This window comes from Triturus cristatus, chromosome 4_1 (genome assembly GCF_964204655.1).
Source record: "Triturus cristatus chromosome 4_1, aTriCri1.1, whole genome shotgun sequence".
Classification (NCBI taxonomy): Eukaryota; Metazoa; Chordata; class Amphibia; order Caudata; family Salamandridae; genus Triturus; species Triturus cristatus.
In genome coordinates, this window is record NC_140585.1 from 1350960415 (window position 1) to 1350977692 (window position 17278).

Genomic DNA, 17278 nt, shown 5'->3' on the forward strand with positions numbered 1-17278 from the left:
ATAGCAAAACTGGAGAACTACAGCATACAGATAAGTTGTTTTTTCTCCAGTATTACCACACGTAGCACTGGTCCTGAATAGGCTCTCATATGCTTTCGCTGACATTGTGAAGTCAGATGTGAGCAAGAAAAAATACAGATAGAGAAGGATATTAACAGATATGTAAGTATCTGAAGGGATTTAACCTCTAAATTGTACATTTAAACTCAAAATTATAATCTTTTATAGATTCACATGCTTGAATCAGAATAGCAAGCAGTTATCAAAAGGTCAGCGGAGGCGGGTAAGGTGAACCATCCCAACATGCGACATAAAACAGAAAATACAAATAATAATCATAAAGAGCATGCATTAGGAGCTCATAAATATATATATATATATATATATATATATATATATATATATATACTTAAATCAAGAGATATTCGAAACCTATAAATAACTTGATCATACAACAATAGCACATGAAGAAACAGGCACGAAGAAGATCATACCAATTACGAACAGACATCACAGGGCAGCTTGCATAACTGCTACATCCGCCAACTGCAAGCACCCAGGCAGTAATGCTTCGTAAAGGTATAGACGTTCGTCCATGTCGTCGCCCTGCAGAAGTCAGGCAAGGACACTCCGGCAAATAGGGCAGAAGAGGCTGCCTCCTTGCGTGTTGAATGAGCTATGACTTTGGAAACCAGACAGCAGCCAGCCCTCTCATGACATTAGAGTATAGTCGATGAGACCCAGCGAGAAATCGATGCCCGTGTCAAAGCCCGACCCTTCCCGGGAGCAGAGAAGGCGATGAGTAACTGAGTAGATTTTCAGAAAGACGGAGTCCTTTGCAACTAGAACTTTAAACATCGTTTAATGTCCAGTGAAAGGAAGGCTCTTTCATCTGGCGAAGATGGAGCAGGAAAGAAGGAGGGCAAACCCACTGGCTCATTTAGATGAAATGTAGAAGGTACCTTAGGAATAAAGAAGGATTGGTACGAAGAATTACAATATGCTGACGAAAATGCGGGTAAGGGCTCTGTTGTTGTAAAAGCCTCAATTTCAATAATGCGTCTAGCTGATGTGATGGCCAAGAGGAAAGCCTCCTTCTAGGACAGGTACTTCAAATCGCATTTGTGAATTGGTTCAAAGGGTGGCCTTATAAGCTGTGACTGGAAAATGTTCAATTGCCATAGCACTGGAGGAGGTCTTATTGGAGGGCCGGCCCTGAAAAGTCCCTTCATGAACTCCTTCACCAGTCTGTTAGACCACAAAGACAAGCGACCAGATCATCATTTGCATCTGGATATTGCCACCAAGTGCACTTTCATGGACGTATGCGCCAGGGGTGCTTTGGCGAGACACAAGAGATAGGGCAAAATGTCCTAAGAAGTCAATGAGAGAAAATTGCAAGAGTGCCCAACACCCCATGAGCAGAATCTCCTCCATTTGGCCGAGTAGCATTTGATCGTAGATGGAGCTCGGCTTTCTGCAGTATTGCTTGTCGTTCTTCAGAAATTGCTAGCTCTCTGAATTCTGTGTGATGAGGAGTCAAGCCAACAAGTGAAGAGTGTGAATTTGAGGATGAACATGCAAGGTCAGAGGTACCCCGTGAAAAGTGATTTGTGTGGTCTGCGAGAAAAGGGGAAATCAAAATGCAAATATATATATAAAGAACCTCCCACTTGACCAACAATTATTTTCTAAATGGCTAAATATAGCTCATGCGGGCTGTCCCTTTCGAGCAGGCGGGCCGGGGGCCATACAGAAATCAAGAAAGACATGAAGACAACCATTAAGTGCAAAGAGGGGAGATAAAACTGGATTTGCCACAGCAGCTACAAATCAAAATGATGGCCCATTAATTCTAGAGTGGGCAGTACCCACATTATAGGGAGCCACTCCATTATAAGAGCGATGAAATCTTATAAGAAAATATTCCAGTTGGAACTCATGCAACATATGTGAATACGCTCAAAAATTGAAAATAACCCCCAGAGGCGCCCATAATGGACATCTGGTCCCGCTACTGGCTAAATGAAACCGACTAGATTCTATCTTACTGATCCCCCTTACAACCTCCGTTGCTTTAATTTAAAGAAATTGAGCGGTCCTGATGAAGGTGGACTCAAGTTTAACAATTCACTGAAACGTGCGTCGGCCTGATCACTTTCCAGCTGGCGGCATAACCGTGGAAAATAAAGAAGGATTCTCGCCATGAGTTATATTGTGCAAGTTATTTAAGCTGGAAAATTATGAATGTGATGTGTGAATGTGTACGATTAGGATGTGATGACTGTATGTGAGGTTAGTTCACTTATGATGATGGAAGGGGATCAACTTTAATATGACAATTTGTATGTTTAATATTGCATAATTATGCCTTATCTGCCCATTTTAGGAAAATTGTCTTTTTTGTTGAATTATGTATGATTTGCACTGTATATAAGAACACAGAAAGTTTATGGTACTTTATATTTCAAAAAATACAAATGGTTTATAACTAGTGCAATTAAATTATAAAAGAAGATTAAAAACAAAATTAAAATATATGAACTAATGAACTGATGTTGTACTTAGTATATCTATAACAAAGGGACAGCCCGCATGAGCTATATTTAGCCATTGAGAAAATAATTGTTGGTCGAGTGGGAGGTTCTTTATATATATTTGAATTTGAGGATGAACCACTTGACCGTGGTTCATGGAGCAGAGATTCTCCTTTGGCTTAAACAGGATTGGAGAAAACCCTGATAGACAATACAGCTCTGTGAACCAGTACTGCAGTGCCCAAACCGGGCGGTTAGGATGATGAGGCAATGCTCCTGCTTGATCTTCTGCAGAACCTTTAGAATGAGAGGAAACGTTCCCTCCCAAGAGAAGTGGAAGGCGTTTCCTAGAGAGCCTGGCTGAGGAAATCTGCTGGCACAGGACCTGCATTTTTTGTTTAGAGACGTAGCGAACAGCTCAAAGGTTGGATCCACCAACGGAGCAAAACCTTTGTAGCTGATCGTCGTTTAGCTCCAACTCGAGACACTGCCTGGCGTCCCCGCTGAGGGAATCGGCCCAATCGTTTTGAACTCTCGTTTGAACTTGTATTGATATCTCGTGGGCTATTAGCCATTCCCAGATCTGCTGAGCCAGAATTGAGAGGTCATGAGATCTTGTCCCACCTTGTTTTAGCAGAGAGAACATGGTGATGGTGTTGTTCATGTGAATCAGAATTGACGATTTTTTTATCCTTGGCAGGAATGCGTGGAGTCCCAGAAAAACTGCTTTTAGCTCCAAGAGGTTTGTGACACTGAGCTTCCTGAGCTGACCACCTCCGATGAATCCGTAACTCCTGCAGGTCAGCAGGGCACGCAACCCGTCCATGAAAGCGTCCGGCGTCAATATCAACTTCGGTTTTGTCCTAAGGAAGGATAGACCTTGAGAAAGGTGGTCTCTGACTGCCCACCAAGACATTGCTGATGTCATTTCTTGTGTGATTGAAACAATGTCTTCGAATGAGCCCCGAGATTGGGTCCATTGAGCATCCCGTTGCTCCTGAAGAGGTCTCATCCGTAGGCGACAGTGCGAAATCAGCGGGATGCAAGATGATTTCATCCCTAGCATTGACTTGCATGTCCTTACTGAAACTCACTTATTTGTGGATAGGAATTGCATAAGATCTTTTCTTTTGTGGGGAAGGCTTTTGAAATGTTGGTATTCAGAGTTGCTTCTAGGAACACTATCGACCTGTTGATTCTGAGACCCAGGTAGCAAAAGATCTGAACACAGGCATCTGCAGATCTTCTGGCGGCCTGGAATGGTGGAGCCTTGAATAACCAGTTGTCGAGGTACGGGAATACTGGGTGACAGACTCGCCGCAGAAAAGCAGCCACTGGGGCCAAGCATTTTGTGAAGACTCTTGGAGCCGACTTTAACCCGAAGGGTAGCACCTTGTGTTGATAACGACACCCTGCCACCACAAACCTGAGAATATGGCAATGTTTTGGATGTATGGAAACATGAAAATATGCATCCAGAAGATCGAGGAAGGACATATAATCCCCTACATCCATGAAAGGAAGATCTCCTGGAGCGAAAACATCTTGAAGGGTTGAGATTTGATGAAATTGTCCATTATCTACCTACATTTTCCCATCTTTTTCTTTATTAAGAAGTGAGAATAGAAACCTTCAGATTGCGCTGACTGGGCGGCACCTCCTCTATTGCCTGTTTGGAGAGGTGCAATCTGATTTCCCTCTTGGGAACTGCTGGATGACGATGGGGAGTTCTTCGCAGATGCAAATTCGGGGGCTGTTAAACAAATTCCAGGGCGTGACTGTGGTGGAATACGTCCAACACCCATTTGTCCGAAGATATGAGCTTCCATTGATTGAAGAATTTTGAGCAAGTAGGGCCGAATTGAAGTGGGACTATGGTTGCAGGGGCCTGTGGATCCTCATTGCCTGTTGTTGGTGTCATGAGCCCTTCCCCTGATGGTGGGCGTTGACGTGCTGTTGCTCTAGGATAGGCTTGTGTTGCGGTTTGTCAAAAAGGCTGTGAAGAGATCGAAATCGCTGCTGATAAGGTTAAAAAAGTTGCTGGAGCTGAGGTCGAGAGAGATATGGACCTCTATCTTTTCCCTGGAGGAAGAAACTTTTTTCTGCTGAAGACTAGTCAGCGATTTAGCTGTACCCATATCCAATTTAATAGACTGCAGCGTGTCGTCTACATGTTTTCCAATGAGGAATTCACCATCAGTATATCCAATACCTTGGCCTGAACTTCAGGGCGGAATGCTGTAGCTTCTAGCCACCCCTGCTGTCTCAACACTGCTGCTCCTGCCATCTGTATGAAGGCAGTTGATGAAATATCCAAAGCCACATCAGTCATCTCGGAAGAGGCTCTCTCTCCTTCCGATAGTCCCTCTATGCCTCCTTCTTCTTATCCTCAGGAAGAAACTCCAGCAAGGCAGAGATGTCGGACCACATCTGGCGGGCATACCTCCAGAGGATAGCCATGGCATTGTAGGCCCTCATGGCGGTGGCTGCCAATGCGGAGAACCTTTTGCTGATGTTATCTAGTTGGCGCCCTTCCTTGTCAGGCGAGAAGAAGGATTTGTAGATCTCCTCTGAGCAGCCTGCATAATAACTGACTGAGACTGAGGGTGACCAATCAGGCACGCAGGAGAGTGTCGGGAATCCTGCATTTTGAGTCTAATTCTAGTACCACCGCACGAATGGAAGCTGGTGTCTTCATCAAATTTATATCCTCCTAACATAAGTAGTCCACAATGGGTATGGACCGAGTGGAGCGCGTTGCATTGTAGGTTTAAAATCATATAAGAAACAATTTGTCTGCTTGGCAGGAGTAGGGAGGTTGAAGCGCCTTCCAGCAGATTGTGGTACACGCCGATATCTGCAGGTGGGGAGTCAGCTATAGGTGGAGTAGGTGAAAGTGGAGTAGCAGCCACGTAATCGTCCCACTCATCATGGATATCTGGGTCCAACTGAAAATACCCTTCCTCTAGCTGCTGGTCATCATCATCCTGTATTTGTGGAAGAATACCCACAGGTAGCAGAACAGTTTTGCTTTTTGGCAATGGGGGCGCAGCCAGCGAAGCAGGAAAAACCATGGGAACTTCCTGTGTAGGAGGTTGTTGTGTGCAGAGTTCGCCTCAGGAAATCTCTTGTAGTAATCATTGAGCATTTAACCAAGCTCAGTGACCAATGAAACAGGAATATTAATAGAGGGTTCTTAAGCATGATCCTCCTGTTCCTCGTAAGGGTAGTGCTCCTGAAATGCGTCCGAGCGTTGAGCACTTGGATGCCCTGTATCAGAAAAAGAATAGTCATTCTCCAAATAAGTAGATGGATCATCCATTGCCTCTTCTTCCTCCAAGATGTGGCACTTGACTGTGAGTTGAGAGGGACTGTATGAAGGGCCATAAGGACCATCATCTTCAGATTGCTGGAAATCCAGGAGATGAAAAGCAGACAAGGGAGATATTTTCAAAAAGTCCTGCAAACGGGGTGGAATCTGCTTTGAAAGCAGACTATCCTTTTCCCTCATCGAGGGGCCTGTCGACATCCAACGGTCTGCGGTGGTTGAGGAGTCACAGACTGTGATCGGACTTGCTGTACCATTGACAGTGAAGCCCTCGCCAACGGAGACAGTCGAACTACAGCCGAAGACGGTAACACTACCATTGACGTCGGTAACAAAGCTGCAGTGATCGTCTTGACCATCGACGTAGTCGATGTCACTGACAAAATCGTTTACGGAGCACCAGAGCTTGTTGAGACAGAGGCTGTAGACAGTGACTTCTTCGTCAACAGAACAGTCGACGAGCGGACTTTCTGGAGGAAGTATGAGGCGCTGACGGTGGAGCAGAGACAGCCGTCTGGTGAGAAGAAGAGGGACCAGGCTGATCTTTTTTTAGCCCTTTTTCCTCAGCCCTCTGAGACCTACATTTTTTAGGGTCCTTAAGCAAAGAAGAAGACCCTTCTTCCTTGATTTTCCTGAAGGAGGTATGGGGCTCCTCCTCATCCTCAGAGTCAGAGCCTTTAGCCACCTTTTTCCTTTGCAACCAGAGAAGCAGCCTACCCTCATGGTCTTCTAGGGTTTTTGTGGAAAAAGTACTTCAGTACTTGCATTCCCTGGGCTTGTGATTTGGATACAGGCAATAAAGGTACTTCTTATGTGGGTCCTCAGAATATAGTCTGGACTTTCCACAATTCTTACAGGGCCTAAACAACCCTTTTTTAGACTCCAACATAACAAAGAAAAATAGGTACTCACACTCCTGGACTGTACCTCAGAAGAAGATATGAAGTGAAGAAATGAACTGCAAGCTGGAAGTTCAAAAGGGCAACAGTAGAAACACTGACTGAGCAGAACTCAGGGAGACTCACTAATACACAACGTGTTGTAAGAAATCTGAAGTATGGTGGCCCTGCAGGGGATGGAGACTTTAGGGTCTATGATCTGATTGGCTGGAGTTTGGATGTTTTCAAACAATGGTAGTAGGTTGCTAAAGTCTAGTGATTTCCTATGGCAATTGAATGTTACATTTTCAAACTGCTATTTGACTGTTACCGTGGGAATCCCACCATGACGACAGGGGAGATACAAGCATGTGAATCTATGAAAGATGCAATACTGTAGAATTCATTGTACTGGTAACACCACTCACATTTAAAAACAAAACAATGCATCCAGCCCAATAACAAGAAGTTTACAGTATAAATTGGTTGAAGCTAAATATTTCCAAAAGGAGAAGGGGCAGCAAAGGGTGGACAGGTCCAACATCAGGAGCAACAGTTATGAATGCTACAACAATATAAAATGTATGACAGAACAAATTGAGCAAGGTGGGCAGGTAACTTAACAGTTGCCACATATAATTCAGCATGTGAAGCTGAGTTACGTAAGTGCAAGGATGACCTCAATAACATTTTTTGGTGTTCCATATAGAGACTAACAAGAGTAGCATGTTCAACAAAATCATGTTACATTTTATACCTAGCTAACTTCTCTAAAGACTATAGGACAGCATACACTGCTGAAACACATTTTACTTACACTGGCCATGAAAAAATGACCCCAGTCTTTTGCGAAGTAGTTATGGTAGGGGGCGTGGCTTGGACGCAGTCGGTGATGTCTGCATTCCCGTGAGCTCTGTGACTGAGCGGGAGCTTTTCTCTGACTTTCAACACCTTCCATCATAGCGAACGGCGTGAAAATCAACCGCTACTTCGCGGAAGATGGTGGGAACAACATGTGATACTTTGTAGAGTTCCCGCGGAAAGCGGCGTGCATATTTCTTTTATTACGGGCCGGCGCGAGTCAATTGTGACTCGCGGCCGCCATTTTTTTTTTTGCCACAAGTGGTGAATTCTACTTACAGAATGAAGCAGATGATTTTTTCTCACTTTCAGGACATTATAACTTCCTAATTTCCTGCCTTCTATTTGTATTTCTTCAGGCGAGTTCTTTTTTCTTGATTTGTGATGCCCTTTTTGAAGACTTTTTGAGGAATGTTTATCTCTTTCACTATTTCTACCTTCCTTGGATGCCTTTTACATGAAATTCGAATAAATGGCAAACTTTCTCTTCAATTTTGACTCCTAAGCCAGCAATAAAACAAATCCTGCTTGCCAATTACCATGCCCTGGGTGAACGTTTTGTGACTCAGACGAGTGCTGACAGACGTGCTACCATTCAATTGATGGGGGAGGGGCAGTATTCTGCCTGGATGGTTGTTAAAGCCACTTAGTGAATTTAAGTGCAACGGAATCTCCCGACACCCACTGCCTGGAGCACAATAGCGTGACGCTTCCTCCCTTCTCATATTTAACTAGCACCACCTTTTTGGCCTGAGCCTACCATGCACCTGTTCAGAGGGCTGCTAATCAACTGATGCCTTCATTCGCACGGGGCCTGTCAGACAAATGATGTCTCCGGGCACACGCCCAGCTCCGATTGCATCATTCCCAACAGGAAGCGTGTGCAGTACCATCGATCATCCTAGTTCACCTGGCACAGAAGCGATGTGTGACGTAGCTGCGAGCCTGACCTTGCATGAATGGCGGAATTTTGACTCCTAGGACTTTTTGGTTGGTTACCTTCCATATTGCAGTTTTTCTTCTCGAATTTTTGACACTATGGCTTCTTTAGGACTTTCATGTTTGGGGAGAACAAAATCAGCTCAACGTTCTAAGGCACTGTCTTCTACTTCAGTGATGGACTACACCCCTTTCAGTGTTCTTCAGGATAATATGGCAGACTCAGGCCAGGTAGCATTAAATCATACTGTATCTAATGTTTCGATGTCTACATCTAAAGTTTTATCAAAACTCCCTATCTCATCAGCGCAGTCACCTGTGAAGAGGGTCAAGCAAGATCTGCCCTCACCAACAGTTTCTCCTCCCCCTATATCAATGGAATTAATTCGACAAAATTCGAGCCCTTAAACCTTATATGGAGGAGACTAATACACGTCTGCAGCAATTAGATGATAAATGGTCTCATATGGAGAGTAGAGTGGTTCATTTGGAGAATAAAATGGAAACATTTCAATCTACTGTGGTTCATGTTACCTAAATGCTGTCACAGATCTCAAGTCTTCAGAAGCAGGTTGAAAACCTTGAAAATCGCAATAGACGCAATAACCTTCGCATTTATGGTTTGATAGAAGATTTTGAAGGTACAAATCTGATCTCCTTTTTTCAATCTTATCTTCCAAAACTGTTGGACATTCCCATATCTCCACCTTTGAATGTTCAGCGTGATCATCGCTTGGGGCATATCTCTCACTCGACAAAGTCATCAACTAAACCGCGAGGAGTGATACTGTACTTTTTGGAGGATCTGCTGAAGTTTTACAAGCTGCCAAAGCTAAAGGTAGAATCTCGTGGCAGAGTTCCAATCTTTTCTTCACACAAAATTATGTCAAAGCCACAGCGGATAGAAGGAAGTAATTTTTGGACACGAGACCAGCATTACGTGATCTTAATGCCAGATTTGGACTTATCCATCCCTGTCTCTTTAAAGGCATGTATAAAAATAAGACTACTACATAGGAAGAGCCTTGCCTCCTTCAAAGATTCTTAGAAGATTACAGACAAGAAGACATGGATGTTTCCAAATTCGCTGTTTAATGTTGCTATGTTTCTTCTTTTTGTTAAAATGTTTTGATTGTTGTTTTGTATGATGCATTTGTTATTTAATATATAATTTCTATATTATTTTTCCTCATTAGGTTTCAATCTCATCCATTTTCATTTGTGTGATTACCCGTTCATCTCATGATAACTTGTCTTCCTCTCGTTCCCGTCGTTGGAGCTCCGGTTGATGTACCATCTCTTCCTGTGGCTCCACTACCCTCAATCTTTTCTGTGTGTTCTTGGTATGTCATTTTTTGTATCACATATATGGTTTTGGTATCTTTTTGTTTCTATGATTCTCTTTTTTATATGTTTTCCTTTTCTTTTCATCCCCTTTACAATGGTCTTTATCGCCTAGTCCTCTATCTTATATCTTTTACTTGATCTATTACTTTTTACTACCAGATGTTCATATCATTCTCCTCCTTTTTCTATCCTTGGTCTTTTCTTTCTTTTCTTTTTCCAATTTGCAAATTTCTTCATATCATTTCTAATGTTTCAAAATGTTCTCATACTTTGTTTTTCCTATTATTCTGATAATGCACCAGTTCCTGCTGTTAATGTTATGTAATATATGACTTTAAGAGAAATTTCATGGAATGTTAAAGGTTTAGGTTCTCACATAAAGCGTCAAAGGGTTCTGTTTCATCTTTCCTCTTTAAAAGGAGACATTGTTTTGTTACAAGAAATTCATATTGATGATAAAGAAATTGCTAAGTTAAAACATCAATGGGTGGGTCAGGTCTATGCTTCTCCGGAATCAGGAAAACTTAATAGGGTGGCTATCTTATGTCACAAACGTCTTCATATACAAATGCTTACTCAAGATGTGGATTGTGATGGCAGATGGGTTTCTGTCTCTTTATTGATTGACAAGATTCCAATAACTATTGTCAATCTGTATGCACCTACTGCACCTGACAAATCTTTTTGGCCAGGAGTATTATCTAAGTTAATTACATATTCTGATGATTATTTGATCATGGGTGGTGATTGCAATACAATTTTTGACCCTATCCTTGACCGACACTAAAGAAAATTTATACCTCCCACATGCACTCTAAATTTACATCAGTCTTGTCTCAAAGATCTCTTGTGGATGCTTGGAGTCTATGTAATCCTAACCTCCAAGAATATACTTTCTTTTCCCCTGCCCACTTTTCTCAATCCTAGGTTGGATTATATTTTTATATCTAATAAACTCACTCAGAGAGTTATCAGTTCTGATATAGGATCTATTTTGACCTCTGATCATGCTCCAGTCACTTTAAATTTGGAATTCCTCCCTCCTCTTCAGGGATCCCGACGATGGAGATTTAACAACACCCTTTTATCAGACTCACATTTCACATGCTCCTTTGAACATTTTGCTCATACTTTTTTTTAAAGGAAAATGAAACTCCTAGGATTTCACCTCAAATTGTTTGGGACACCTTTAAAGCCGCCTCTAGAGACTTTATTATTAATTTTGTTTCTCAAAAACGGAAATTGGCATCTAATAAATTAAAAACTCTCACATTAAAGATTAAGACACTGGAACATTCCTACTATAAATCCCATTCTGTGACTACCCTGAAAGATTTAATCCAAGCCAAATTTGAATTTAATCGATTATCTACTGACAATGCTAACTCTTTCCTACTCAAGGCTAGTGCAAAATATTATGGTGGTCAAAATAAATCAGGGAAGCTTCTTGCAAATTATCTGAAAATCAAGAAATAACGTACTGTTATTGATTCTATCCTATCTTCTTCTAACCAAACTCTTTATAAAAGTGAAGATATTTTCCTAGAATTTACAAATTTTTTATCAAACTCTTTATCCCCAGAAGTTCTACCAGATATGCATGATATTTCTAGTTATTTATCCTCCATTTCCCCTCCTTCACACCCTGATTTAGATTTTTCCTTATTAGAAAAAGAAAGCAGATTCAGGACATTTCGACTGCTATCCGTTCCATTAAACAAGGTAAAGCTCCAGGTCCTGATGGTTTCACTATTGAATTTTATTCACATTTCTCCTCTTTACTTTTACCTAAATTACATCAACTCTTTCTTTATTTTATTTCATCTAATTCTTCTAGCGGTTCTTTTCAGGAAGCGCTGATCTACCGTCTTCCAAAAGATGGAAAAGATCATCAATTTTGTGAGAACTATCGTCAAATCTCATTCATCAACTTTGATTATAAGATTTTAGCAAACACTTTACCACTTTTAACTAGGAAGGAACAATGTGGGGTTATTAAAGGTAGACTTCTTTCAGATAACATACGCTTATTTTTTAATGTTATCAGTAAATCTAAATCCTATAAATCCTCCCTAGCAACGATTGCTTTAGACGCAGAAAAAGCATTTGATAGAGTTAATTGGTCCTTTAACTTTGCTACCCTCTCCTGGTTTGGTTTCGGTCCCAAGTTCATTCAATATGTGTCTCTACTTTATTCCTCTCCCAAATCCTCTATTCTAGCTAATGGCCTTTTATCTTCATATTTTCTTCTCAATAGAGGTGTCCGACAAGGTTGTCCTCTCTCCCCTTTATTTATTCTAGCTTTAGAACCCTTTTTAATAAAAATTAGCTCTAATCACCACATTATTGGTTTTTCTTATAGTAAATCCCAACTTAAAATGTCAGCTTATGCTGATGATATTCTTTTATTCATGTCTCACCCTCAAACATCTTTACCGGCTTTCTTATCAGAAGTGGATAATTTTGCAAAGGTTTCAGGGTACACAGATAAATGTTAAATTCTTCCTTTAAATAGGTTATGTTTCCACGCCTACTTCAGAGCATCTTCCTTTCATTGAAATTCATCTCATATTAAATATCTTGGCTTATTGTACTCAGATTCAGTTAAGACTTCTATAACTTTGAATTTGAACTCTTTATCTAAAACTTTACTTGATCTTACATCTCGCTTGATTCCTCTATTCTTATCCTGGTGGGGACGTCCTGACTCTATCAAGATGATGCTTGTTCCCATTATATTATTCTATATATCTAACATGCCGGTTAATATTCCTAAACAATTTCTTTTTTAAATCTACTCAATTCTATCCAAATGTTTAAGGAATGGGAAAAAATCTAGGATGTCTTTGTGTAAACTTAAGAAACCAAAACTCATGGGTGGTGTTAATTTTCCAGATTTCATCAAATATCATCAGGCTTTCTGTCTTAAACAATCGGCTCTTCTATTACAAAACAATGATGTTATGCCTATACCTTTATGGGCAGACTTGGAGAAATTTTACTGCCATCCTTTTCCTTGTTAGAGTGTTTGTCTTTTTCTTCTAAACCTGGCTTCTCGTCTCATTTAGTTTTCAAGAATACTTGCAGGATCCTTTCTCCCATTTTTATGTCCTTTAAATCACCAAGGGAGACATTTTTAGCTTCCTCTATCTGGTATAATGCTCTGATTAAGATTAACAACAAAGTTTTATTTTGGAAAGAGTGGCACTCTAAGGGACTGATACGTGTATCTCAAATATGTCAAGATGGTTCTAGTCTTCCTTTTTCTGAAGCCCAAATTCTTTTTTCATTTCCACCCTCTTATGAAAACAAATATAATTTACTTACCCTAACAATACAAAAAGCTCATCACAATCACTGTCACTCTCTTCATCTACCCTTTGTAAATTACTAGACGCATTACCTTCTGCTTCCCAAATATAGAAACATATAAACTTTAATTCCGGAAGATAGAGAGAAGACTGACATTGAACTTTGTTGGGAGATTGACTTTCAATCTACTTTTCCCATTGGAAATAAGATTAGGTCTAAAATGAGAACGTCTTCTAGAGCAGCTAACACAACTCAAACTCTATTTTTTGTATATAATAGATTATTCATTACTCCTGTTAAACTTCATAAATTAGATCCCACAATATCCTCCAAATGTTGGTTTTGTGATCACCCTTTTGCAGATCTTAAACATATGTTATTTGAATGCCCCCTTATTTAGGACTTTTGGGTAAAAGTCTGGAAACAAATTAACTCAATTTTTAATTCCAAATCCCCTTTCAATTTTATTAATCTTTTTCTCGGTAGCATTTCCGATAAATGGTCAGTCCAACCTGGTTATTTTTCTATAATTGATTTACTTCTAGCAGTAGCTTTTCAACAGTTTACTAAATCTTGGAAAGATTCTTCTCAAGTTTAATTTCAAGCATGATGGTATGGTGTGTGTTATCACCATAGACTTGATAGGGCTTACATATATCCGGTTTCGTTAGCTATAAAAAGAGATCTCCTTTGGCTCCCAGTTACCTCTTTCCTGGATCAATCTGCTCATATTGCATACTCTCATAATCCCCGAATTGAATAAGTACCTAAACCTCCTTGAAGTAGTTATGGTAAAAAGAGTCTAATTCATATACTATGTTATGTTTCTTTTCTTCGGAATTTCATTAATATTGTATTTTTCGCATCTGTTATATTACTGTTATCGTTTATATTTTCTGCTGGTGCTCTGTATGTTTTATTTGTATTTTATCCCTGTTAAATTGTATGTATTTTAAATTCAATGATTACTGTTATTTTTTCACATGTTATCATTGCAAATTCTTTCAATAAACTTTCACTTTAAACTTAAAGAAGTAGTTATGGTACCACAAATGCTCGGAAAGATGAGTTTCATCCAAGCAAGATTAGGCTCACATCAAACCATAAAAACTGCATTTCTGCCCACAGGCTTTTGCTGGTTCAGGAGTCTCAAAATTAGTTGAGAGAGGAGCCTGGCCACTGTAATCAACAAATGTAAGAGCTTAAGCTAAGGAACAAACAAGGTACATACCTTCAGTAAACCTTATTGGGTAGAGACTCTAACTAGAAGCAGATTTCCTACTTAGAATATTCGCCAGACGGGATAAGGAAACTTTTCATGAAGTACTTTTGCAAGCTGCTAGGTGGCGTTAGTTTGGCTGCGCATCGGTGTCATCCGCACCACAAGTGACGTGCATGGTGTCTATAAAGGCAACACCCCAGCGCACTAACATCAGTTACTTTTCGCAACCATTCCACTACAGAAGCGCAGAGCCATGGAGTTTGCTGATATATCAGTGTGCAAAAAGGATAAGTTACTTACCTGTAAACCTAGTTCTCTTCCAGGGTATACTAAGCACTGAATAGCACTGAATAGTCCCACCCACGTACGGGTACCCCGCACTATATACAAAAATACATATATATGTATGTTTAGCCAAATAAACGTGTACACAGTACTTTCAAACATACATATATGCACATAAACATACAGTCTAACCTCATTTAACCCCTTCGACGCTCATGACGGAGCCGTTCCTTCATGAGCATCGGTTGGGCTGTGCTCATGACGGAACCCCTCCGTCATGGCACCCACCCCTGGGGTGGGGCTGGCGCTCCCCCCATGGCCCTCCCCAACATGTTGGCAGAAAGGGGGATGGCAAAGGAAGAGCTTCTGCTGCTACCCCCGACCCCCCCCCCCCCCCCCGGAGATCCTGTGACGTCAGCGCCATTTGCTTCGAGGCGTCCCAAGGAGGAGGGTAAGTGTTATGTGCTCCGGTGGGGCGGGGGGGGCCCAATGCACACGCATTGAGGCATCGGGGGAGAGGAAAGAGTATTTCCTCTCCCTTGATGTCTCAATGCAGGGCATTCCTACTGCACGATCGCCCACAAAGTCGCGATCGTGCAGCAGGAATGCCCTACTAGACACCAGGGATGCCTTTTTAGGAAAAAAGGAAGAGACCCCTTCGGCAAGAAGCGACCTTATGAGGGCCAATTAATATACAGAGATTTCACCCCCCGGGGGACAGATTGCCCGTTTTTTGGGCCGTTTCTGGCCCCAGGGAGGGCAGAAAAGCCCACTAGAGCCAGGGATAATTACAAAATTTAAATGGAAGCGACCCCTTGGGCAAGGGCCGCTTCTAGGTGGCCAATTTTTTTACTATGGGAACTCTGACTCCCCCTGGGGGTAGATCGGCCCGTTTTATGGCCTTTCTGCCCTCATGGGGGGGCAGAAACCCCCACTAGACACCAGGGTGTTATGTCAAATTTAAATGGAAGCGTCCCCTTGGGCAAAAATCCCACTAGACACCAGGCACTCATTTTAAAATTAAAATGGAAACGACCCCTTGGCCAAAGGTCGCTTCCCGGGGGCAGATTTTTTTATATGTGTATTCTGCAACCCCCCCCCCCCGGGCAGATCGGCCCATTTTTTTGCCCTTTCTGCCCCCGGGTTGGGGGGGGGGGGCAGAAAACCCCACTAGGCACCAGGGATTTTGTTTTTTGTTGTGTGTATTGTAAGCGACATGGTTGCTTCCAAGGGGGTAACATTTGGTTAATGTTTTTTTCTGCCCCTTTTTTTGGCCTTTCTGCCCTAGGCGGGAGGGGGGAGGCAGAAAACCCTAGTAGGCACCAAGGATTTATTACTTTTGCAAGGGGGGCCACATTTATGTCTGCTGTTTTCCGCCCCACCTGGGGGACAGATTGGCCTGGCAAACAACCTCACCCGATCCTTTGGGCAAGATCACCCCCACATTTTTCTCAGCCCTATTTGAAGGCCCATCTGGCCGATTGACCATTTGGGTAGTGACATAGCGTGTTATAATGTTCATTGTATTATTTCTTGTGAATTGCAATTGCAATGCTTTATTTCCCCTTTTTGTTCTAGTTCAAGGCTTTTGCTCTTTAGACTGTTCCAGGTTGCAGTTTCGTTACTGGTGGTTCTGCTGTTTGTGTAGTTGCATGTGTTTGGTAAGAGACTTTTTTTGTACAATGTAAATGAGTTTAATTTGTCTGCATGAATGTGTTTTTTGCAAATAGTGTAATAATAGCAGTATGTTTGGCTTAGTGTCAAAAACTTTTTGCATTTGTGCTCGATGTGTATTTTGTTGTCTTCTGAGTAATTGGTTTTGTTTTTTTCTTTCTAGTGGGATATCGTTGGTTTTTGCTGTGTCTCTGCAGAGTAGGTGCTGGTGAGTGTAGCTGTCTCTTGCAAGTGAATTGTATATTTTTTGAGTATATCGATCTTTGTGATAAAGGCACCCATTTTTTTACTTACTAATTTTGCACAGTGTTGGTTGTTGTTGACTTGTTTGTGCAGTCTCCTTTCTTAGTAAGGATAATGGCTAGCCGCAGGATTACAGCTCAGCAGGTTGTTGGTAAGCTTTGAGTCTTGGTTCAGAGACTGACTCTGCATCTGAGGCAGAGGAGGGAGGGGAAGATTCAGGCAGTGAGTTTTCTCTCCACATGGAGTCATCGGATGATGAAGCTACTCTCAGTGCGGATGAAGCTACTCTTAGTGCGGATGAAGTGCCTGTGTTAGAGGAGGACACTGATGTGCCGATAGTGCGGCAAGAGGCATCTATTATGCAGCCTGGGGCTGCAAGGCTTCCCGTTGGTATAGTGCAGCAAGAGGCATCTGGGCTGCAGCCTGGGGCTGCAAGACTTCCCGTTGAAAGTGCTGACCTGAATACTGAAAACATTTTGCCAATAAATTTTTTTCAGTTGCTTATGGACGATGTATTTTTGGCAGAGATTGTTGAGCAGACTAATTTGTATGCCGAACAGTGTTTGAGGGACAACAGTACCAGCCTTAAGCCCCACTCTAGAGCTACCCGGTGGACTCCCACAAATCTGGAAGAGATGAAGAAGTTCTTGGG

At 41.7% G+C, this 17278-nt stretch overlaps 1 pseudogene across 1 annotated transcript in view; it reads right to left on the minus strand.

Annotated features, from left to right (window-relative positions):
* The window catches only part of LOC146856666 (FIGNL1-interacting regulator of recombination and mitosis-like), a 1045039-nt pseudogene that overhangs the window by 19800 nt on the left and 1007961 nt on the right, over positions 1-17278 (minus strand). The gene's annotated exons all lie outside the window — the stretch shown is intronic.